Source organism: Pongo pygmaeus, chromosome X, assembly GCF_028885625.2.
Source record: "Pongo pygmaeus isolate AG05252 chromosome X, NHGRI_mPonPyg2-v2.0_pri, whole genome shotgun sequence".
Lineage (NCBI taxonomy): Eukaryota > Metazoa > Chordata > Mammalia > Primates > Hominidae > Pongo > Pongo pygmaeus.
In genome coordinates, this window is record NC_072396.2 from 44,021,866 (window position 1) to 44,048,816 (window position 26,951).

A 26,951-nucleotide genomic window follows, 5' to 3' on the forward strand; every position below is an offset into this window, starting at 1 on the left:
CTGCCAGTGTCATGATCTTGGACTTAGCATCCAGAACTGTGAGAAAGAAATTTATGTTGTTTATAAGCCACCCAGTCTATCATAGTTTGTTATAGCAGCCTAAACAGACTACAACACAAAATTACCCTCACTATTGGGTACTCGCTGTGTAGACATTCCATTGGGTCAGTTATAAACCTTAGCAGACATATGAAATAGGAAAAAGGTTCACCCCCTTTGTCATGCTCCCCTCCCTTTTTGCTCTCCAGCCTCCCTGGCTTTTTGTTTCCTCCTAATCATCCGACTGGTCCACTGCCAGTGTGTCTTTGGACTTGCTATTCCCTCAACCAGAGAGGCATTTCCCACACCTCTTTAACACTACTCCTTTAGATCTCAGTTCAAGTGTCACTTCCTGGAGAAGCATTCTTCTATTTCCCTCACTAGGTCAAATCTCCCTTTATACGTGCTCTTGTACTTCTACATCCTCACTGGTCAAAGTTGAAATTTTCATTTGTGAAATTATTTGATTAATTACTGCTTCTCCCACTAAACTGTAAATTCCTTGAGAGTAAAGACTAGATATATTTTATTTATTATGAAGGGTACCAGCATATGCCACCCCAAAAATATACTTCTTTGGCATATAGATTATTTTGAGCTAAAGGCCATTGAGAACCAGCAGATACAGGCCAAGCTCTGAAAACATGGCACAAGTTTTTCTCTTATAAAGAAAATTTACATTTATAAAGCAAATTTTTGTTTGTAGACATGTTTCCCTCTCCCATACCAAAAAAAAAAAAAAGACTCTTAACAACTGTTGTCCATGTTGAAAACATCAATTTAAGGCTTAAATCTGCACAACAACCTTATTAAACAACCTTGTTAACTATACTGTTCTTCGTCGCCTTTCCATAACTTGCATCCCCTATCCATCCAAAAGAAAACCTCCCTTTCTTTTTTTCTTAGCCTAAGATGATCTAGAAACCCAAGTTATAACCACCTCTTGAGTTACTCCTCTGGTTACTCCCATATGTACGTGTCATGCACATGCTAATAAATTTCTGTTTGTTTTTTTTCTTGTTAATCTGCTTTTGGTCAGTCTCATTTTCAGGGGCCTATCTGGAGAACCAAAGATGAGTCGAGGAAGAAGTTTTCTTCCTCCCCTCTAGTTATTATAATCCCCACCCTGGAACTGTGTCTTGTACCTAAGTAGTTACTCAGATTATTTGTTCAATGGATTAAGGCATCCTCTTCCACTAATGGACATATCACCTAAGGACAGTGCACTACACCTTTAAAGCATAGTTTTAATTGATATTTAATAGGTGCAAAGGCTTTCACAAGCACATTTAATCATCAAAAAAATCTCTGTCAGGTATTATTTACCTAATTTAAAAAAAAAGATACTGAGGCTCAAAATGAATGAATAACTTTCTTGGTCCATTTATGCCTCACAGGTCTCCATTCATAAGCCCAATCTTCCTCTCACAACTGCTTTACAGCTAGTAAGGGATCAATCTTAGACTAATATGTAATTTGTTTCTTAACTTTCAACCGTGAGGATGGCCTTTTGCTTTATATAGCTTTGCTGAAAGCAAAAGTTAGAATCTGAACCACCTACTGGATTATAGGAGGGGAAAAATTATTTTTCCTATTACCCTCTTATATTCTCTCACTGGGGCCCTTTAAATTGGACTGATGAAAAACAGATTAAGAAGAGAAAAACAAATACAAGTTTATTTACATGTATATCGCAAATGTAACACATGGGCGTACCCAGAAATGAGAAACTCAAAGGTTTGGTTAGAACTTATGTTTATATAGCATCAAGCAAGAATACATTTTCAGAGAAGTGACAAGACAAAGGAAAAGAAACCTGAGTCTTTAGGGGTGGCAAATTGTAGGAAGGCAAATATATGAGAAACTAATAATAGATAAATGCTAGTTAGTAAAGTTTGTTATATAGCTTCCTCTGGCGCCTTCCCCAGGCTGGTATCAGTGTAAAGTTGTCCATGGTGATTAACTTTTTTCCTTCCTGATAGAAGGGAAGAGGGACATCTTTGTAAATTTATGTACTGCTGTTAGGCAAATTGGGAGGGCAGAGAGCATTTCTTGTATCTACTTCATCTCCATTGCCTTCAGCTTGAGATTATCATTATACAAAGTAGCATATTTTAGGGTAACATCATCTATCACCCTAAGGGTAAATAAGAGATTGATTGCTTTTAAATAAAAGGATCAACTATCAGAACAGAGAGGCTACACATACCAGGAACAAATGTGGTCCCAGCCATGATGGGTCATATATGTAAAGCTTCTCTCTTCTACTTCTGTTGTGTAGTTATATCATCTGAAGCACAGGCCCAAAGTGGTGCTCAGAGGCCATGCCTCATTGTTGAAGTGACACAGGATCTGTCATTCATATCCACAGCAATTTCAAAGAGAAACCTTGTTTCAGTTTGATCTGTGGTTTCCACGCAAGGGAAAACTCCTACCCAGAAAGGTCTTATATTAGTCTTCTATTACTACATAACACATTACTCCAAAATTTAGCAGTTCAGAACAATCAACATTTATTGTGGGTCAGGAATCCAGAAACAGTTTGACTGAGTAGTTGTGGCTCAGGGTCTCTAATGGGGTTGCAGTCATCTTAAGGCTGGAGAATTTAATTCTAAGCTCACTTATATGGTTTTTGGCAAGACTTAGTTCCTCACTGACCATTGGCTAGAGACCTCAGTGCCTTGCTACATGGGTGATAGGGTTTGGATCTATGTCCCTACCCAGACCTCATGTTCAATTATAATCCCCAATGTTGGAGGTGGAGACTGTAGGGATGTGATTGGATCATGGGGGCAGTTTCTCATGAGTGGTTTAGCACTATCCTCTCGGTACTGTCCTCATGATAGTGAGTTATCCTGACACTTGGGGATTTAAAGGTGTGTGATACCTCCCTCTACTTTCTCTTGCTCCTGCTCTTGTTAACAGTGGAAGGTATCCAAGTTACCAGTGGCAAATCTGTACAGGTCTGCAGCAACCTCAATTCTTGCCTCCTTAGAAGAAAGAATTTTACTAAGAGGCATAAGGTAGAAAAAGAGACCAAGGCAAATTTCAGAGCAGGAGTGGAAGTTTACTTAAAAAGGAACAGGAAAGAAAGGAAAGGAAAGTATGCTTGGAAGAGACCCAAGCGGGCAACTTGAAGAACAAGTGCAGTGTTTAACCTTGATCCTAGGACTTTATATGCTGGCCCCTTTCCCATGATTGTTCCTTAGTGTGGGCTGCCTGCATGCTCAGTGCCCTCCTTACTCTTGGGAAGTGGGCATGAACAGTGTGTTTAGAAAGTTGTACACATGCCTATCTGAGGCTTTCTTCCCTTTTCCAGTGGTGTGCCCTCAGAAGGTCATACTCTGCCATTTTGTCTCTTAATGCACATGCCTAGGAAGTTGCATCTTCCTGGCACCTGCATTCAATTAACCCTTTAGTGCAACAGGTGTGGACCATCAGAAAATGGCCTCTTCCTGACACCAGCTGCCAATTTATCATTTTCAGAGAGGCAATGTGATAACTGCTAAACCATCAACCGATGTTCCCAGTGGGTGGGGGAAGAGCCCTCTCCTAACTGGCTCATGCTTATCTAACTACTTTGTAACACTCTCGCTTTGTGATTTCCAAGCTCCCCCTTCGCCTTCCACCATGATTGGAAGCTTCCAAAGGCCTCCCAAGAAGCAGATGCAACTATGCTTCCTGTACAGCCTACAGAACTATTAGCCAATTAAACCTCTTTTCTTTATCAATTACTCAGTCTCAGGTATTTCTTTATAGCAGTGTGAGAATGGACTAATACAATGGGCATCTCCATACACTGCTTGTCCTCACATGACCACTGGCTTCCTTAAGAGCAAGTGTTCCAAAAGAGGTAGAGAAAAAGCCCAAGAAGGAAGCCATAGTCTTTTAAAACCTCATCTCTGAAGTGACGTACCAACACTTCTGCTGTATTCTATTTGTTATACTGAATAAATGTTATACAGTTTTGGAGGGAACTATACAAGGTTGTGAATACCAGTATGAACCCCAAATATCTGAGATCTCAGTCAATTTAGGAAGTTTATTTTGCCAAAGTTAAGGACGTGCACCTATGACACCGCCTCAGGAGGTCCTGATGACATGTGCCCAAGGTGGTTGTGGTACAGCTTGGTTTTATACATTTTAGAGAAACATGAGACTTTAATCCATATATGTAAGATGTACATTGGTTCAGTCCTAAAAGGTTGGACGACTCAAAGCACGGAGGGGGCTTCAAGGTCGTAGGTAGATAAAAGACAAATGGTTGCATTCTGTTGACTTTTTGATTAGCCTTTCCAAAGGAGGCAATCAGATATTCATTTATCTCAGTGAGCAGAGGGGTGACTTCGACTTCTGTCTGTCCTTTGTCCAGAAGGAAATCCCTTGTGAGGGACATACTTAGCTTTTTTATCTTAGTAGCTATCTTTTTTAGGAATAGAATGGGAGGCAGGTTTGCCCCAAGCAGTTCCCAGCTTGACTTTTCCCTTTGGTTTAGTGATTTTTGGGGTCCCAAGATTTATGTTCCTTTCATACCAAGATGTAGAGATCACTAGTGGCCATTCTAGGGGTGACCATCACAGGTTCCTTCTCATCTTGAGGAGGTGGTAAAACTGTTTCTGTAAATTCCCATCATCAAGGTGGAAAGAGACAGTAAAGTCAACTATCGCAAAATCTTTGCCATAATCTGGAATTGGCTACTATTATTGGAAGCATGGTTAACATCTCTGTAAGCTGATAATGCATGTGATATTCAAAATGCATGATGTTTAAGGGATTAGTTGTGGTATTACATCTAAATATAAAATAGGAAACTACTTTATTAGCTTCCCTGATTACAAAGGCATGGTTACCTTGGCGGAGGACAGAATGGGCATGTGAAAGGGAAAAGGTCCAGTTAGTATGTATGTATGCATGTGTCCACATGCACACATATGTGTGAGTACTTCCATGATAAACATTTGACAGATATCTCATGGGATATTTGGCTGAGAACTAACATTTAAACTAAGATCTTCTCTCCCCCAAACCCACGGATATAAAACACAGCTGCTGTGCTCTTTTATGGTTCTTGTACTAACATCCAGTTTAATGTGATGTAGCCTAAAATGTCCATGAGATACCAGATAACAATTTAGGCAATTTAGACAGCTCCTATGCCCTAGTTCATGCTTTATTCTTTGCTTAAAATTCTGTATCCACTCCCAAATCAAGGGTCCCTTTTCTCTCTGTTGAAATCTTATTCATATGTCACCTTCACTATGATTTTTCTAGTTTTCCTAAAATCAAAACTAATTACCACTGCTTTTCAGTAGTTATTCACACATCTATTATATATATATTGGACTCCAATAGATGGAGCATTCATTCAGGGAAAGGAGGCAGCACATCTTGATTCTATAAATGACCCTGTGCATCCAGCCGAATCCTTGAACACAGCAAGTTCTTACACACACAAAAAAAGGCTGATCCTGAGAGCTTGTTCATTAACAAAGCTCCCTGTAGGGAAGAGAATGCAAGGTGGTGAAAATACTCAAGATATATGGTTGATTAGAATATATATCTTTCACATATAGTAACCAAATATTCAGTGACATTATAATACTCATGTCAAGTGACACTATCCGTATTTGTTTCACATTTGTCAGTATCAGAACATTATTTTCCAATAAAAAAACTATTAGATACAGTACTTATCACACTTAAAGAGGAAAACTCAAGATTTACATTAGGTGTTTAATATACCCAAGAACTGCCAACTCACTAAAAATCTTTTAAATTTTATAAGAATTAAAAAGTAGTCCTATAGCAAGTAATAAAACAGAGTCATGTTCTGAATCTTTTGTCATAACAGGAGAATTATCTGGAACAAACAGATTCCAAATTCAATAGAAGTCCACAGATTTACTCCACATTTCTTGGGGGTAAACATACTATTTTTCTCTTCCATATAATTTCCCCTCTGTTAGGTTACCTATCAGCAGCAGAAATCCTGAACTTTTGTAAGTAGTAGAGCAACAAGACAAGAAGAAGGATTTTTAGTACTTGAGATAACAAATCCTGGCAATGTTTACCTATTTGCATTATCTAGAGGATTGTTATTTACAGTTCCTTCTGTTTTGTAAAAGAAGAAGGAAAAATTAGCTGTCCCCCTCCCAGGACCTTGAAAGCAATGGACTTGTGTTTTCACAACAGTCAGGGACTTCACAGCAGTAAGAAGGACTTTCTTAAGTTGCCAGATGGCCCCCTAAGCAGCCATAGGTTTCCAAATGTGTGTACTATGGATTTAGTCTAAATCAGAAAAGTCCCAGCATGAGTGGGACTTTTTCTGAAATAGAGCATTTCTTTCTGCACTCTACGGAAAGGCGTCAAAAAAGCTGAGAAACAAGACAGGGAACTGGGGACTACACTAATAAATTGGGTCTAAGATTGAGCCAGTGAATGCTAGGCACTGAACCATATGTTTAGCAAAGAAGATATAGGTGTTGCATCTATTTGAAGGAGAATACAACAGATGAGAATTGTAGAAATAAAACAAATTATTTGGAAATTGTTCCCTAAAAAAAATGCATACAGGAGCTACAAATCAGCCTGGTGTAAGATGAACGAAACTAAAGTCCTAAGAGAAGACTGGATTCAAAACAGGAAATATCACTAAGGCGTGACTTTAAAAACAATTCTCTCCCATATAATTCATAATCTCTTGAACATTGAAAAGAGCCAACTCTGAACTGGTGATAGCCTCTAGAGCAATTAAAATTCCTGAATAACTTAAATCCAGAAATTGTGAGCTGATGGAAATCAAAACCAACTACAAGAATACATTAAAAAATCTAATTAGAGAATGTTGCTGAATTACATTATTGGGGCTCAGAAAATGATACTCCAAAAGCTCAGCCCTTTGGCATGCTAAACACTTTGAACTAAAATAGGAAAGCCTCAGAAATAAGCCTCATAACTAAGGTCTCCCTCTGTCTTTCTCTCACCTCCCTGTCTCTCTGATCCTTTCTTTTCCCAAGCACAGGAAGAAACTGTCTCTGGAACCTCCTTTTCTGACGAAGAAAACTTTTCCAAAAGAAATTCAATTGTCATAAGACCCCCTCTCTAGGACTCTAGGAATCTTATCAAGTAACTACTGGAGAATAGAACAGACTAAAAATCATCACCATGCCCAGACAGACTTTTCTTCTATTCTTCTGAGGGCAGCTCTGAAAGACTGCCTGGGAGACTTTATCTGCATAAGACAACCTTTTTGTTCCCAGTGAAGTTCCATCCCTCGCCTTGTTGCTACCTCCCCGAGGGCTTGAGAACTTCCTCCCAGGCCACTGCTCTTTGGGTTCATCCATTTCACCTAAAAATCATTTACTATCGCTCCAAAATTACCAACAGTTCCCCCCAACTTTTCTCTCCCTATGAAGAAGATATTTAAGCCTCAACCACATGGCCCATCTTTGAGTTTCCTGTTTGCAGGACTCCCATTTCCATATGCACCTTAATATATTTGTATGCCTTTTTCTCCCATTAATCTATCTACTGTCAGTCATTTCAACAAACCTTCAGTGGGTAAGGAGAAAGTTTTCTCTCAGCTTCTACAATATTATGTAAAGAATATTACAAGGATACAAGGAAGTAAGTTGAAATGAAAAGTTTTCAGTGTTATCTCTCCTAAGTTAAAGGTTCTACTCCTCTAACCCACCACCTTATAAGACATAATAAAGCTCCAAGAACTCAACACCTTGATTCAAATAATATGTAGAAAGTATCTAATGTTTTTATTGGAAGGTAAATATGACCATGTGGACACATTGAAAAATCTCAGTTACAAAACTTCAGCCTCCGTAATACCAGCTTGTCCTTAACGTGCTCCTCTGGCCTATGACCCAGCCTCTCATTTCCTCATCTTTCATCCACCAATACTACTTTTCCCTCTACTTTCATCCCTATTTCATCTCTTTATCCTCAGATCCACTCACTTTTTGCAGAATTCTCTACCATTTCCTCTTCCTTTGCCTTCTTGGATCAAATTCCAATGCATCCTTTTATTTTTCTACAATACCATTTAACTAAAAATCACAGCCCTCAAGCAAATATCTTCTTGATAAGCTACTCCATCATTCACAGAAAAGAGATATAGATTAAAAAAAACTGTTCCATGCTATTTTCTTCCACCCTTGCTTGAAAACTCTTTCTCTTTTGAAACATATCTTGTTTCATACCATCTTTCTCCCATCTGTATTGCTGTTGTTTCAGCGCTTCCAGATCTTTGTCACTGAGTAGTTTATTGCTAAAATCACCTAAGAGGATTACCCAAATGGACACTTAACAACTTAGTCTTATGGTCTTTTTAACCCTATAATTCCAACATCCCTCATAGTCACTTCATCTGAACCCCATTCTTTTCAAGCCTTGACTCTCATCTCCACCTTCAGCATATAACCTCAAATTCTCCTTAAATTGGAAAAAAGAATCAGGCCATTTTTTCCTTTCCCTCTCTCTCGAAAGATATAGCACTCCACAGCTTCCTTTCATAGGCTTTCCTATTTATATGTGTTCTTAATGCCATGTCTTAGATACCCTTGTCATAGATACCCTTGTTCTCACTTTCACTGATCCCTAAAATTTTTCTACCACCAATCTCATGTATATTCGAAACTTCTCTAAAAACATTCCCTGGGGTTTGCTAGCTCACTAAGTTTCTGATCTTTTTTCTTTCATTGCTAAATTCCTTAAGGAGGAGTCTCTTCTACTTTCTTAATGACTTTTTTTTTTCACCTCATAATCTAAGTATTATTCTTATCCCCTTTCTAAATCTACTCACTCAATTTTCATAATTATCTTGCTAGAGATGAGGTAACGTGGTTCTTTCTGGCTCTTGCTTCTCCTTAAACTCTGCAGAATTTGATTAAGTTGGCTACATTCTTCTTGTATCTTTCTCTGTGAAACTGTAAGTCTTCAATTACCTTCCTATTATAATGACAACTTCTTATTCTCTTGTACTACTTTACTTTCCTTATTTGTATTGCCTTTCTAAAGTTCTCATTCCCTTGGTATTCCAAGCTTTCAAAAATTTTATACTACTTGCTCCTGAATCCTAAAATCAGAGTGAAAGTTTACCATTAGATAATGTCTCCTAAATATTCTTCCAGCAGCTAATACAAAATAATTAGAACAGAACTCATGAAGGGAGTTTCTCTTTCTAGCTATGAAGGATTAGCTGATGTCAGACTAAATCTCCAAATGAGAACAAGTACAAAAGGTATTTCAATACAAAAATGATTGTTTGAAGGAATTCAAGAACGAGAAGTTGAAGGATCATTATGCCAGAGAGAAGGGAAATATATTGTGATGTGGCTGCCATCACACATCATCCTCCTTTGATGTTTTGCAAAAACAAATGAAGCATGGTTGTCAGGATTCAAAAACAAAGCAACTGCTAAGAGGATTGTATTAGTCCATTTTTATGCAGCTGATAAAGACATACCCAAGACTGGACAATTTATGAAATAAAGAGGTTTAATGGTCTTATAGTTCCATGTGTCTGGGAAGGCCTCACAATCATGGCAGAAGGTGAAAGCCATGTCTCACACAGCGGCAGACAAGAGAAGAGAGCTTATTCAGGGAAACTCCCCTTTTTAAAATGATCAGATCTCATGAGACTTATTCACTATCATGATAACAGCATAGCAAAGACCTGCCCCATGATTCAACTACCTCCCACCAGGTCCCTCCCACAACATGTGGGAATTCAAGATGAGATTTGGGTGAGGACACAGCCAAACCATATCATTCTGCCCCTGCCCCCTCCCAAATCTCATGTCCTCACATTTAAAACACAATCTTGCCTTCCCTACAGTCCCCCAAAGTCTTGACTCATTTTAGCATTAACTCAAAAGTCCATAGTCCAAAGTCTCATCTGAGACAAGGCAAGTCCCTTCTGCCTATGAGCCTGTAAAATCAAAAGCAAGTTAGTTACTTCCTAGATATAATGGGAGAACAGGCATTGAGTAAATACAGCCATTCCAAATGGGAGAAATTGGCCTAAACAAAGGGGCTACAGGCCCCATGCAAGTCCAAAATCCAGCAGGACAGTCAAATCTTAAAACTCCAAAATGCTCTCCTTTTACTCCATGTCTCACACCCAGGTCATGCTGATGCAAGAGGTGAGCTCACATGGCCTTGGGCAGTTCCACCCCTGTGGCTTTGCAGGGTGTAGCCCTTCTCCTGGCTGCTTTCTTGGGCTGGCATTGAGTGTCCATGGCTTTTCCAGGTGCAAGGTGCAAGCTATCAGTGGATCTACCATTCTGGGGTCTGGAGGACGGTGGCCCTCTTCTTACAGATCCACTAGGCAGTGCCCCAGTAGGGACTGTGTGGGGGCTCTGACCCCATATGTCCCTTCTGCACTGCCCTAACAGAGGTTCTCCATGAGGGCCCCGCCCTTGCAGCAGACTTCTTTCTGGGCATCCAGGCATTTCCATACATTATCTGAAATCTAGGCAGAGGTTCCCAAATCTCAATTCTTGACTTCTGTGTCCCCACAGGCTCAACACCACATGGAAGTTGCCAAGGCTTGGGGCTTCCACCCTATGAAGCAACAGCCTGAGCTGTACCTTGGCCCCTTTTAGTCAAGGCTGGAGCAGCTGGGATGAAGGTACAAAGTTCCTAGACTGCACACAGCATGGGGACCCTGGGCCTAGACCACAAAACCATTTTTTCCTCCTAAACCTCTGGGCCAGTGATGGGAGGGGCTGCTGCAAAGATTTCTGACATGTCCTGGAGATATTTTTCCCATTGTCTTGGGTGATTAACATTCAGCCCCTCATTACTTATGCAAATTTCTGCAGCCAGCTTGAATTTCTCCTCAGAAAATGGGATTTTCGTTTCCATCACATTGTTGGGCTGCAAATTTTCCAAACTTTTAGGTTCTGTTTCCTTTTTAAAACTAAATGCCTTAACAGCACCCAAGTCACCTCTTGAATGCCTTGCTGCTTAGAAACTTCTTCTTCCAGATACCCTAAATCATCTCTCTCAAGTTCAAAGTTCCACAAATCTCTAGGGCAAGGGCAAAATGCTGCCAGCCTCTTTGCTAAAACATAACAAGAGAGTTACCTTTGCTCCAGTTCCCAATAAGTTCCTCATCTCCATCTGAAACCACCTCAGCCTAGATTTCATTGTCCAAACCATTATCAGCATTTTGGTCAAAGCCATTCAACAAGTCTCTAGGGAGTTCCAAACTTTCCCACATTTTCCTGGCTTCTCCTGAGCCTTCCAAACTGTTCCAGCCTCTGCCTGTTACTCAGTTCCAAAGTCACTTCCACATTTTTGGGTATCTTTTCAGCAGCACCCCACTCTACTGATACCAAGTTACTGTATTAGTCTGTTTTCATGCTGCTGATAAAGACATACCTGAAACTGGGCAATTTACAAAAGAAAGAAGTTTAATGGACTTACAGTTCCATGTGGTTGGGAAGGCCTCACAATCATGGCAGAAGGTGAAAGGCACATCTCACATGGTGGCAGACAAGAGAAGAGAGTTTGTGCAGGGGAACTGCTCTTTTTAAAATGATTGAATCTCATGAGACTTATTCCCTATGTGCTATTCTCGAGAAAAGCACAAGAAAGACCTGCCCTCATGATTCAAGTGCCTCTACCAGGCCTCTCAGACAAATTCAAGATGAGATTTGGGTGGGGACACAGCCAAATCATATCAAGGATGAAATCCAGAAGTCTAGGTAAATACTCCAGATTTTAGTTAATGGTCCAGAATGACTATACCTTAATAATAACAGTAAAGTGGAAATAGAGGAGTTTCAACTAGAACAAGGCAATTTTCCTAGCTCCATCTTTTATCAGAAGAAAATTAATTTTTCTCTGGAGGGAAATAATATTATCCTGAGCCTCTACAAATTTTCATACACAATGCTCCATATTCAACCAAACATTAAAAGTCAGGGCAGGAAACAGAACCAAATGACCAAAAAGCAAGAAAAATAAAGACAATTAGAGCCAGAAATGACTCAGAAATTGAAGTTACAATACATGGACATTAAAACTTTATAAATATGATTAAATCATTCAAGAAAATAGATGAAAAACAGAAATTTATCCTCAGAGAGCTGAAATTTATTTTAAAAGAATCAGATAAAAATTCCACAATGGAAAGTGTAACATGAAATTAAAAGCTATATAAATGTAATCAACAGCAAATTAGCACATCAGAAGAATGGAGTAGTAAACTACAAGGTGGTTGGTGGACAATATGCACATTGAAATACAGAGAGACAATGTTAGAAATGAGAAACGCATATAAGAGATAGATGGAATGTGGGAAATGGCCTATCATATGTATAATTTGTGTTTCTAGATGACTGGAAAGAGAGAATGAGGTAGAAGAAATATTTGAAGAGATGCAAGTTAGTAAGTTTCTCAAACTTCATTATCATAAAGTTCTATGAACCCAAACTGTAATTACAAAGAAAATCACACATAGGCATAAAATCATTAAAATGATGACAACAAAAGACAAAAAGAAAAGAATTTTAAGCATACAGAGAAAAAATTACATTTTCCTCCAAATGAACTGTCAGCCAGATTCTCAAGAGATACAATGGAACCCAGAAAATAGTAAAATGATATATTTGAAATGCTAATATAAAACTGCCAACTTTGAATTTTATACTCAGTGAAAATACCCTTCAAAAATAAAGAGAATATAAAGACATTTTCAGGAAAACAAAAAGAACTTGATTGAATTCTTTAAAGAAATACTATGGGAAGAAAGAAGCATAAAGAAGGAAAAGTTATCTGAGTTGTAATCATGTTAATGCAAGAAGGTATAAAGAGCCACCAGATAGGATAAATATGTGCATAAATTGTTCAAAACAATAGACTGTCTATGAGGTTTAAAATATATGGAGAATTAAAATGCATAACCCCAATAGGCCAAAGGAAGAATGGGGATATATGGAATTTTTAAAATTGTAAGATTCTTGGATTGCTCAGAAAGTGGTAAAAGATCTAACTTAGGTTATACTTAGATAAGTCAATGATGAGTTTGTAATCTCTAGGGTAAAAATTAAAAGAGTAATAAAATAATACAAAATTAATTGTTGAAATGAAATATTTAAAAATACTTGATTAAGTAAAAAAAAAGGTGGAAAGGTCAAGATCAAGGAATAAAAAGGGGAAGAGGAAAAGTAGTAAATAATATGTAAAAATGTAAATATATCACTAGTTAAGTTAAACAAAATTAAACCAAATGCTCAAGGTGAAATACTAAGGTTGTCAAATGATATTAAAAAGCGCATACAGACAGAAAAAGTCTTTGCTGCTTATAAAAGACATGCCTAAAATATAAGTGGATCAAAAGTTTTAAAGAAAATGGATGACAGAATTTATAGTTAAAATATTACTAGAGATAAAGAGGAATAGGAACAGTGCAAATATGGAATGGTCAATTCAATAACATATAACAATCTCAAATAGGAATATATCTAATAACATAGCCTCAAAATATTGAAACAAACACTGAGAGACCAACAAGGAACTATAGACAATCCAAAAACAATAAACGGAGGTTTCAGCACGCCTCTCTCAGTGGATGGAGCCAGCAAATTCAAATAAGAAATGATACTGTAGTTTTGGCCAATACAACTTAAAAGCTTAACTTAATTGACATACATAGGCACAGGGTATCTACAAAAAAAACCCCACAGCTAACATCATACTTAATGGTGAAGGAATGGAAGCTTTCCTCTTAAGATCAAAAACAAGATGAGAATGTCCCTTCTTACCATTTCTTTTTCTTTTTTTTTCTTTTTTTTTTGAGACGGTTTTGCTCTTGTTGCCCAGGCTGGAGTGCAATGACATGATCTTGGCTCACCACAATCTCTCTGCCTCCCAGGTTCAAGCGATTCTCCTGCCTCAGCCTCCAGAGTACCTGGGATTACAGGCATGCACCACCATGCCCAGCAAATTTTGTAATTTTAGTAGAGACAGGGGTTTCTCCATGTTGGTCAGGCTGGCCTCGAACTCCTGACCTCAGGTGATCCACCCACCTTGGCCTCCCAAAGTGCTGGGATTACAGGCATGAGCCACCATGCCAGGCTCAGCATTTCTATTCAAAATTGTGACATTCTAGCAAGAACAATTATCCAAGAAAAATAAATAAAATGTATCCAGATTGGAAAAGAAAGTTAACTATTTCTATTCACATATGACATGACCTTGTATGTAGAATACCTTAAGGAATCTACAAAAAAAATTAGAGCCAGTAAATAAGTTCAGCTAGGTTGCAGGATACAATATCCATATATAAAAATCAGTTATATTTATACATACCAGCAATGAACAATCGTTGCAGGATACAATATCCATATATAAAAATCAGTTATATTTATACATACCAGCAATGAACAATCAAAAAATGAAACAAAAATTCCATTTAAATAGTATTAAAAAGAGTAAAATAGTGATAAATTTAACAAAAGAAGTATGAGTCTTATACCCTGAAAACTACAAAACATAATTGAAAGAAATTTAAAAGACCTAAAAAATGGAAAAACCCTATGTTCATGGATTAGAAGACTTAATATTATTTTTATTTTTATATTGTCTCTGATTATAAGGTTCTAAGAATAAAAAATTTCAAAAAATACTAGTACACAATTGTTTAAAATAACAAAAAAGATGAAATACTGTTATATATTTTAAGAATGAAAATGTAAAATTTTATTAGAAATGCAGCTTTTAAAGATAAATTCTAGAAAAATTTTAAAAATTAAAAAACTTAAAAACGTAGTATTGTTTAAATGACAGTATTCCCAAAATTGATCTACTTATTTAAGGCATTTCCTATCAAAATCCCAATGGCCTTTTTTGCAGTAATTGATAAGCTGATCTTAGAATGCATATGGAAATGCAAGAGACCACCGATAACAAAAACAATCTTGAAAGGAGCAAAGTTGGAAGACGGATTTTAAAACTTACCTCAAAGCTACAGTGTAGAAAGAGAGACAGAGCAAGATGGCAGAATAGAAAGCTCTACCAATCATCTCCCTCCCCTGCACCACCCCCACCAAGGACACCAAGTTAACAACTATCTACACAGAAAAAAACACCTTCATAGGAACCAAAAATCAGGTGAGCACTTACAGTACCTGGTTTTAACTTCATATCGCTGAAGGAGGCACTGAAGAGATAGCAAAACCAATCCTGAATCCCCAGTGACACCCCTCCCTCATACCCAGCAGCGGCCGTGTGCTGCAGACTGTGTGTCTCTGGGTGCTGGGGAGGGAGAGCACAGCAATTGTGAGGCATTGAATTGAGTGCTATCCTGTTAGAGCAGAAAGGAAAACCAGACCAAACTCGACTGACACTTGCTCACAGAGGAAGCATTTAATCTAACCCTAGTCAGAGGGGAATCTTTTGCCACCGAGGGCCAAAGTGCTCTGAGTCAGTTGTGAGGCCCCTGTTCCAGGCCCTAGCTTTCAGAGGATATTTCTAGACACAACCTGAGCCAGAAGAGAACCCACTGCCTTGAAGGAATGATCCAGTCCTGGCAGTATTCATCACCTGCTAACTGAAGAGCCCTTGAGTCCTGAATAAAAAGCAGCAATACCCAGGTACTACATCAAGGGCCTCGGTGAGCCTCTGAGAATTACTAGCTTCAGGTGAGACTCAGCACATTACCAGCTGTGGTGGCTACAGGGCAAAATTCCTTCTGCTTGAGAAAAGCAGAGGGAAAAGTAAAAGGAACTTTGTCTTGTACCTTAGTTACCAACACTGCCACAGGGGAGTAGAGCACCAAGCGAGCTCTTGGGGTTCCCAATTCTAGGGCTTGACCCTTGGATGGCATTTCTGGATCTGCCCTGGGCCAGAGGAGGACCCACTGCCCTGAACAGTGAGTCCCAGGCCAGGCAGCATTTACCACAAGCTGTAAAGGTTTTAGCTCACCTTCAAAACACTACTAATTTCTTTCTGCCATCCAGGACATGGTTAGAGCACCTCGTAAGAGGTCAATAAATATTGAGTTGAATATATCTTGAACAATAAGCCACAGGACCCTATTCCCTCCTTTTGGAAAAAAAAAAAAACTCCTTTATAGCATTTGTGGATCTGCAAAACTCCCTTGAGTTTACGGGCTCAAGTTATATTTGACAGCTTTGGTAAGGCAGGTGAAGGAGAATAAGCTTATGTTATCAGAGACAGTGACGTATTTATCATATTTCATAGTATATGGATCAACTCAGAATCAGAGCCAGATGGCATGAAGTTTTCCATATGGATGAGGACTGGTATAAGAAACTAGCAAACTTATAAAGTTAAAAATTGTTGGGAGCAAGCCCCCCAAAATCTGGCCATAAACTGGCCCCAAGACTGGCCATAAACAGAATCTCTGCAGCACTGTGACATGTTCATAACGGCCCTAACGCCCAAGCTGGAAGGTTTTGGGTTTACGGGAATGAGGACAAGGAACACCTGGCCCGCCGAGGGCGCAAAACTGCTTAAAGGTATTCTTAAGCCACAAACAATAGCATGAGCGATTTATGCCTTAAGAATATGTTCCTGCTGCAGTTAACTAGCCCAACCTATTTCTTTAATTCGGCCCATCCCTTCGTTTCCCATAAGGGATACTTTTAGTTAATTTAATAGCTATAGAAACAATGCTAATGACTGGTTTGCTGTTAATAAATATGTGAGTAAATCTCTGTTCGGGGCTCTCAGCTCTGAAGGCTGCAAGACCCCTGATTTCCCACTTCACACCTCTATGTTTCTATGTGTGTGTCTTTAATTCCTCTAGTGCTGCTGGGTTAGGGTCTCCCCGACCGAGCTGGTCTTGGCAAAAAATGATCGAGGAGGGACTTAAGTGATATCTACAATATTAATTCTCAAATATCTGAATCCTGAAGAACCATAGCTCTAAAAAAATGAGGGAACCAATTCCAGAGAATATTTACTAGAGAATACTTACAAAGTAAATACCAGACATAATAGATTTAACAAAGTTCTGACCCACTCACATAACTCAATGGCACAAAATAACAGTATTTAACTTGGAATAATGTTCAAGACACTTTTGATTTTGTTTAGCACAAATCATCTCTTATCTCTAAGGAGAGAAGCACAGATGTCCAGCTTATTAGCATAATAGAAGAATTGCTTCAAGATACATACAACATTGATGATTCTTTTAATTCTATTCAGCCTGGCATATTTTAAGTTGGAGTGGGATGAGAGGATTCTTTGCTAGCATTACATTTTTATTTATTTATGTTTTACTTCTTAGAATAAAAATTTTCAAACCTACAAAAGAGTAAAAAGCATAATGCAATGAATATCTATATAGATTTCACCTAGATTCACCAATTATTAATATTTTACTACCTTCTGTCATTAACATTGAACTTTGTTACAAGGAGAAAACAACAACAAAAAGTAAAGGTGAATTATGTGGCTATAAAAGCGAATTATGTGACAGTGTCAACAACTCTGGAATATTCTGAAGACACGTAGTCATCAGTGATCCATGGAAGGGAAGGGCTTTCAGCTTACACATTTTTGAAAACATTCTGTAAACTGTCAGTTTTAAAAAATACAACCAAGGACATGTGATGATATCTTCCTCCAGCTCTGTATAGATTCATACACAACTAATGATGTAGCACAGTGGGAAACAGACAAAATGAACACCAAAAAACCCCCACACATACCACAATTATTTATTTATATTCCAGATTGTCCCACAAAGGATTTAAGTTTGTTTCAAAAAGACATGCTGTACAAAAGGATACAAATGAACACTTGAGGGGGTTGGTATAAAGGGAGAAAACCACAGATAATATTAGGATTGCAGGGCATAGGGTCTTATATAGTTGCAACAATATAGCTGCTTGCTTTCTGGTGACTAAACAGAGTCCAGAAGATTAAAAAAGCCAAGTCTTTTCTGGGTGACTGGATTGTTTGGGATGTATAAATCCAAGAGCAGTTTCTTCTGTGAGTCCTGAAAGAGAGGATACTATGGGAAGCTCTGGAGGAAGTTTATGATAAGATGGGACCATAAGTTTCATTTGGTTTCTTCTAACTTACTTAGGCTCAGTCAATGGCCTAGTGCCTGGGTTTCATTTAGTAAAATCAATTCCTTTACTGAATGGTTATTAGGCACTAAATAAAGCAATCCAAGTCTCTAGCTCTGATAATCTTGCAGTCTGACTCTAAGGTAGCATTTAGAAAATCCAGAGCAGGTACACAGACTAGGGTACATGAACGGATTGGGTTGGGGGCAGAAGGTAGGGGAAGATGGAGAGTTCGTGAATTAGGTGCAAAGATTTTTCTTGGCAACATTTATTTTATGTCAAATTAGGTTGAAACATTATTATTATGTTGAAACATTCTAACTCTCCAAAGAGGAAGTGTGCAAGAAATGCTACCTTACCCAGTCAGGCAACGTATAATTTTTACTGTCTTCATAACAAGTCAAGTAGAATACTTGATAGGAATGGAGGAAAACATACCTTGCTATTACAATTATTGCATCTATATTTGCATACAATGGGTATAGCTAAAGTTTAAAATTTTCTAAAGGAAAATATGATAACCTTTATTATATGTTGTTACTTTCATTATTAAATATGACGGGACAAAGAGATCTGGTTCACACGTTCTTCACAATGGTTACAGAAAGCCAAAGAAACTTCTAACACACATTGGTTCTCTCCTTTCTGAAATACCCTGCAGTCTGTGGCTCTTTTTCATTAGAAGGTTTAGTCTAAAACTATAGAACTTTACTGAAAATTAGATTTACCACAATGCAAAAGCTTTATCTTAAAGTACACTACAATATCAGTTACCATATACATTTATTCATTTGATGAATGTTTGTGGAATGCCTATTATGGGCCAGTAACTATTCTAGGCCCTGGGAGTCAGTAGTGGACAAAATAGTCAAGAATGCCACCTTATACTCAGGTTAGGGAAGAAAAACCGTTAGCAAATACATGTCTGGTGATAAATGCTGTGAAGAAAAATAAAATGAACTAAAAGAGATGGATTGAGATGAGAAATGGGGGCGCAGCTCTTTTATATAGCACGATTAAGGAAAGGCTTGCCTATAAGACGCATTTGAGCAGAGACACGAAGGAAGTGAGGAAGCAAGTCTTTTAGATATTTGGAAGAAAAGTGATGCAACAGAAGGAACAGTAACTTAAAAGTCCCCTGTGGCAGGAGCAAGCTTGATCTGTTCGAGGAATAGCAAGGAGGTAATTGTGGCTCATGCAGAAGGAGTAAAATGTAGAATGGCATGAGCTGAGATCTGGTGGTATGCAGGGACGTGGCCAAGACTTTGATTTTACCCTAAGGGAAATAAGAAGGTTTTAGAGGGTTTGAACAAGGGAGTGATATGATCTGACTTGTGTTTTAAGAGGGTCATTCTGGCTTCTGCAAGTGTAATACTAGACTGTAGAGGGCAAAGATGGAAGCAGGAAAACCAGTTAGGAGGAACCTATAACAATCTACATAACCTAGTGGCTTGAACCAGGGTAGTGTTAAATAGTGGTGGAAACATTAAGAAGTGGTCAGACTCTGGAAACTTTTTTAAGATAGACATATAGGATGTTAATTTTATGTAAGGTTTGAAAGATAGGAATCAAGCCAAGCTATTTGAAAGAATGGAGTTATCGTTTAATTACTATGGGGGAAGACTACTGCTGGAGAAGCAGATCTGGGGTTGGGGATGTAGACGGGGTCATTTTAAGTTTGAGGTATATCAATTAGGGTTCCAAAGGGAAACAGATGGTACAGTCAAATTAGGTTAATTTGAGGAGAGGCATAATAATGGAACTATTTATAAATATACAAAGACAGGAAAAGCACAAGAGAGTGCAATAGCCCCAGGCTAGAATATGTTGAACGTTTTACAACCCTAGGCCTGACAGGATAAGGAAACAGACTAGGGCCATGTGGTACTGTGCAAAGGGCTGAGGAAGGGGCTGAAACCCTTCTGAGAAATGCAGACAGTACTCAGCAATGCTGCTGGGATGGAATCAGGAATAAATACTCCAACCTCATCTCCTCCTTCCTGTTTGTTCTTCTATTAGTGTTCCCCATTGTCTAAAACCAACAGGAAGTCAGAAAACGAGCCCTTTAATGTAACCCAGAGTTCAGCCTTCCATGGCACAGAGCAAAGAGGGGTATAGAGTATATTGGGAAGGGCAAATGAAAGATATTCAATACATCGAGAAGATGTTGAGTTGGTTAATAGACATGTCTTTTCAGGAGAAAGATGCCACACTCAATTTAGGAAGATTTTGAAGCCCTGTGCTCTGGGACTGGTTACATTGATAGGTAACGTTGAGTAGAAGCAGAATTCAGAAATAGTGTCTCTATCAAATACTATCATTGACTCTATAATTACTGATGTTTCTTGCTATATTAAGAAGTAAGTTATGGGATAATTGGCCGGTATGCTACATCCCAATATTATGCAACTGGACTAAAACTGCCTGTGTTCTGTCCAGGAAGCTTCTAATGATATCACACAAGAAAATATCTTATTTTGTAAGCCTTTGTGAAACTTCATTTTTTTTTTAGTATGCTGACACATTTACAAAATTTCTTTGCCAAAAACAAATACAAACGTTGATGCTCTGTGGGTAGGTGGAATTTATTCAATGCTTTTGCAACACTTCTGGTTATGTTTCTTGGATTTAATGGAGCTCCATCCAAAACCCTGACTCATTGCTTTTTGTTTTTAAATAAACTGCATTTTTAGAACAGTTTTAGATTTAAAAAAAAAACATAAAGATTGTATACAGAGTTCTCATAAACTCTGCACACAATTTCTTCTATTATTAACATCTTCCATTACTATGGTACATTTGTCACAATTAATGAATAAATATTGATACATTATTATTAACTGAAGTCCTTACTTGATTCAGATTTCCTTAGTTATTACCTGATGTGGTTTTTTTCTGTTTTACTTTACCATTCGGGACACCACATTATATTTAATCATCACATCTCCTTAGGCTTCTATTGGCTACTATGTTTTTTCAGACTTTCTGTGTTTTTGATACTCTTCACAGTTTAGAGGAGAACTGGTCAAATATTTTGTAGAGTGTATCTTAATTGGGATTTGTCTGATGTTTTTCATGATTAGACTGGGATTGTAGGATTTTGAGAAGAAGACCTCACCCATAAAGTGTCAATCTCATCATGTCATACCAAGTGTATATAATATTATCAGCATGACTTATCACTCTTGATATTGACCTGGATCACTTGGCTGAGGTATTGTTATATTTCTCCACTGTACATTTACTCTTTTATTTCCCCTTTTCCATACTGCAACTTTGGAAGGAAGACAATCAGTGTGCACAGTCCACGCTTAAGAAGTGGGAAATCATGCTCCACCTCTTTGAGGGCACAGTATCTACATAATTTATTTGGAATTCTTCTGCACAGATTTGTCTATTCTCCTACACTTATATATTTATTCAATGATTTGTTTATAACAGTATGGACTCACAGATATTGATCTTGTACTTTGGGTTATAATCCAATACGACTATATTTCATTGCTTGAATTGCTCCCATTGTGGCCATTGGGAGCTCTTTCAGTTGGCTCCTGTGCCCTATAACATACATTGTGGTTTCATTTTGTTGTTGTTGCTGCTTAGCACTTCCTTGATTTCTAGCACTACAAGATGCTTCAGGCTCATCTTGTATATTTCCTGCCTCAGTCCTACAATCTGGAATTTCCCCCAAGAAGCCCCAGGTCCTTTTATTGGAGAATAATATTAGAAAACAAGATCGAGGCTCCAGGTGAGCTTGTTGCTACTGGGGTGTTGTTGCTCCTAGGTTCTCTCAGCTGATAGAGGGAGGAGAGATATGTGTGTATACTAACCCACGCATATACACATATCTATGAATATTTCTGTGTGTGACCATATGTATCTATATAAACCTAAATATGAGTTCATACTGTTGTCTCTGACTCTAATCTATTACCACATGAATCACTCTAGCCTTTGCCTGATGCTTATCTATAAACTCTTCACTCCAGCAGTGAGATACCTGGCTCCCACTTTCTGTCATTCATTTACTTAATTGTTCAGTTCCAGTATACATATATAGCAGTACTAGAATTGTTAATTCACATTTACAATTTATCAACAGGAATACAGGCTTATATACAGTTTTGTTTGCCTTTAGTTTTATAGACCGTTTATTTCCAAAGTTACTTTGGTCAACACCCTATTCCCCCACTGACTTCATTCATGTCATTTTTTAATATTTGTAATACATTCATTTTTTTAAGGAAAAATGGTTGTTTTATTCATTTGTACTTATACCAGCCAAAGTAGTACTAATGTCATTATGATGCAGCAAATACAAGACCTCTTTCTACAAATATTAGCATAACCAACAGAATGGGGGCTATAGTAAAACAGAGCCAAAAAGGGCTGAGGAAATAAATGTAGTATGTTACAGCTTAACCCTTCACCTCAACAGAGTTTTTAAAAAAATAAGTAAAGCCTCCCAAACCCAAAAAATAGGAATATACCTTAGTCACACCAATTTGTACTTTTATTTCTTATTATTGAGGTTAGATTGTAAACCCTAAAGACATCCAAACTAGTATTATATCTACTTATCTATAGCCAGAGACAGCTTCTATCATGTTGTCCTTAGCAGCCAAGGTTATTAAAATGTCTTTTCTCCAGGAAGATTCAATAGGAATAAAGAAAGAAACCTCTCTGATTAGGCTCCAATCATACCCCACCCTCCATCAAATTGACTGGATAGGCATAATGGAAACCAGAATACGTGGTTTCCAACCAAGAAAAATCCTATGAGGGAGGGGAGGCAAGGAGAGGTAGGATTCAGCCAGTGTCCACACTGAAATTGAGTAATATCAATTTCACTCATCTTCAGGTATCTTCAGGTTGCATGTTCATGGAGTAGTTTAGGAATAAATCTGTGGCTTGTGGAGTACTAAAATACCTAGTGGTCTGCTGTATTACATTATGGCTTTCCCCAGCAGTTTCCAAGGCAACCTCCAAGTCACTGGCAGGAGAATTTGGCTGGAACTGCATGCAGGACTGCAGAGATTCCTCTCCACAGTTATAGAAGGGACTGTTCCAGGCCTGATTGTTCCAGGACTGGGTGCACCAGGAGTGGTTGCTCCAAGAATGGATGTTCTGGGTCTGGTTGCTCCAGGTTGAATTGCTCCAGGTCTGGTTGCTCCACATTGGAAGGTTTCCAGTCGTGTTCACCAGGCATCCCTTGTGGTAGGAAGAGTGGAGGCTGGGGTAGGTAGGTGCTGAGGCCTTCCGAGTCACACCACTGCTATTCTTTGGCCAGTTGTTTTTCTGTCACCTCTTAGATTTCATTCTCTGGTTCTGGAACCAGGTCTTAACCTGTTTGTAGCTAAGGTTCAGGATGTTGGAAAGTTCTTGCATCTGCTGGAGGCTGAGGTATTTCTGTCTCTGAAATCTATCATTGAGTACACACAGCTGGGTGGAACAGAACACAGTTCTGGTCTTCTGTTTCTTGACCAGGACCTTGTCTTCCTTTTCTGTGGTGCTCTTCTCTGCAGAAGTGGGTTTTTTGCCTTTAGGACTGGTAGAAGAATCAGGGCTGTCCTGAATAAGCAGATCCATGGAGGAAGGAAGAGGAGAGACAGTCTCTGTGTGAGGCATCTCAGCAGAAGACATTTGCAGGGATGGATAGTTTTCTTCAGGCCCACAAGTCACCAGCGTAGGTGAAGATTCTTTACAGTTGGATGCTTCAGAACAAGGCAGGCTTTGGGGATAGGCTGGATTCACGATCATGTTATTATTGGGGAATAGGAGGGAAAAAATTAAGAGCTGGACTGTAAAAAAAAAAGCCTAAGGCAGCTTTAAGACTTTTTTCTGGAAGATCTTAGAGAAATATGACCTCCAGAAGTCAAAGTATCAAGAAGTTGGGATGAAGTGAGTCACCCCCACAATAACAGGAGGCAACCAGCTCAGTCCAGCCTATATTTGTAATACACTTAGATGATTTTGTCACATTCCTCATTCCATCCTGGGATGCTCCTAATTCCTAAATGATTGTTTAGTTTGTATACATTAAGTATACAGTTAGTTTGTATACATTGTGTTTAGACATACTGCACAGTGCCATGTTATTACAATTATAGTATTGTAGAGAATATTTTCACCATCCTAAAACACAAACACGAAAACCTTGTGCATTGTCTTTTGAACCTTACATTCCTTCCCACAAACCCTGGATAGCACTGATGTTTTTATTGTCACTATAGGTTTGTTCTTCCTAGGATGTCATATAATTAGAATACTACAGTAATTAGCCTTTTCATACTGGCTTGTTTCACCTAACAATATGTGTTTAAAATTCATCCATGTCTTTTTATGACTTCATAGCTCATTTCTTTTTTAAAATTTTTGTTTTGCTTTGTTTTTTGAGATGGGGTCTCAATCTGTCACCCAGGCTGGAGTGCAGTGCCATGATCATAGCTCACTGCAGCTTCCAGCTCCTGGCCTCAAGCAATTCTCTTGCCTTAGCCTCCCAAGTACCTTGGACTACAGCATGCACCACCCTGCCCAGTTTCATTTCTTTCTATCCCTAAATAATATTCCATTGTATAGATGTCCCCCAGTTTGTTTATCCATTCTGCTATTGAAGAATTTCTTAGTTGCTTTGAGTTTTTGATAATTATGAATAAAACTGACATAAATAATATTGTGCAAGTTTTTTGTTTTTGGTTTTGTTTTGTCACAGGGTCTAACTCTATTGCCAAGGCTGGAGTGCCATGGTGCAGTCACAGCTCACCACAGCCTCAACCTCCTGGGGTCAGGTGATCCTCCTGCCTCAGCCTCCAAAGTAGCTGAGACTATAGGCGTGTGCCACCATCCCCAGCTAATTTTTTTTGTATTTTTTGTAGAGATTGGATTTTGCCATGTTGCCCAAGATGGTCTCCTGGGTTCAAACGATCTGCCTGCCTTGGCCTCCCAAAGTGCTGGAATTACAGACATACGCAACCGCACGTGGCCTATACAAGTTTTTGCATAGACATAGGTTTTCAAATTAATTGGGGAAATTTTTAGGAGCATGATTGTTCCATTGTATGGTAAAATATGTTTAGCTTTGAAAGAAACTGTCAAACTATTTTCAAAGTGGCTGTACCATTTTGCATTCCTGCCAGCAGTGAATGAGAGTTCCTGTGTCCCACATCCTAGTCAGAACTGGTATTGTCAGTTTTTTAGATTTTACCATTTCAATAGGTGTGTAGTGGTATCTCACTGTTGTTTTAATTTGTAATTTCCTGATGACAAATAATGTTGAACATCTACTTGTATATTTATTTTCCACTTGCATGTCTTCTTTGATGAGATGTCTGTCCAGATCTATTTTTTTTTAAATTAGGTGGATGTTTTAGGTGTTGTTTATAAATTTTGGGTACAAGTCGTTTATCAGATAATTTTTTTGAAAATGTTTTCTCCCAGACCATGGCTTGCCCTTTCATTCTCTAACATAGTCTTTCACAGAGCAAATTTTCTTCATTTTAACAAAATCCAACATCAATTTCTTTTTTTTTCGTGGATCATGCTTTTGGTATTGTATCTAAAAATTCATCATCATCCTAAGATCACTTATATTTCTTCCTATGTTTTCTTCTAGGAGTTTTATAGTTTTGCCACTTTCATTTAGGTCTGTAATCCATATTGAGTTCAATTTTCTGAAAGGTGTAAGGTCTGTGAGTAGGTTTCTCCCCCCATGGTGGGGACATCCAATTGTTCTGGCACCATTTGTTTAAAACAATATTCTTTCTTCATTAAATTGCCTTTGCTTCTTTGTCAAAAATCAACTGACTATATTAATATTGGTCTGTATATGGGCTATCTATTCTGTTCCATTGATCAGTGTGTCTACTCTTTCACTTACACTATGCTTTCTTGATTATTGTAGTTTTATATTAAGACTTGAAATCAGGTAGCAAGAGTGTTGCAACTTGTTCCTTTTCTTCATTATCATGTTGGATATTCTAGATCTTTTGCTTTTTATATAAACTTTACAATCAGTTTATAGATATTTCAAAATAATTTGCTAGGAATTTATTGATATTGCATTGCATCTGTGGATCAAGTTGGGAAGAATTTGTATCTTAATAATATTGAGTTTTCCAATCAATAAAAATTAAAATATCTTTCCATTTATTTAGATCTTTTCTTTTATCAGAGTTTTATAATTTTCCACATATAGATCCTGTATCTATTTGTTAAATTTGTACCTATTTCAATTTTTGGTGCTATTTTAATTGTTGTTATTTTAATTTCAAATTCCAATTGTTCTTTGCTGATGTATAAGAAAGTAATTGACTTTTGGATATTAAGCTTGTATTTCAGGACCATGCTATATCCTCTTATTAATTGCAGAATGTTAATTCTTTGGAATAATGTGCACAATCCAGTCATCTGTGAACAAAGACAGTGTTATTGCTTCCTTCTAAATCTATATACCTTTTTTCTTTTTCTTCTTTCCTTCCTTCCTTTCTTCCCTCTCCCGCTCCTCCTCTTTTTCTTATTCTCCGTTTCATTTTTTGTCTTACCACACAAGTCAGGATTTCCAGTGTGATGTAAAATAGGAGTGGTGAAAGATCACATTCCCACTTTGTTCTGAATCTTGCATGAAAAGTGTCCACCTTCTTATTATTACATTTGATGTTAGCTGTAGGTTTTTATAGGTATTCTTTTAACCAAGTTGAAAAAAAAAATTGCCTCTATTCCTAGTTTGCTAAGTGATATTTGGATTTTGTAAAATAATTTATTTGCATCAATTGACAGAATCATGTGAATTTTCTTCTTTAGCTCATTGAAATGGTAAAATGCATTCATTTAATTTCAAATGTTTAA

The 26,951-nt window shown here is 38.0% G+C and overlaps 1 pseudogene; it reads right to left on the minus strand.

The window, feature by feature from the left end:
• Positions 1-22,964: 22,964 nt before the first annotated feature.
• On the minus strand, positions 22,965-23,867 carry LOC129024052 (homeobox protein NANOG-like; annotated as a pseudogene).
• Positions 23,868-26,951: the final 3,084 nt, after the last annotated feature.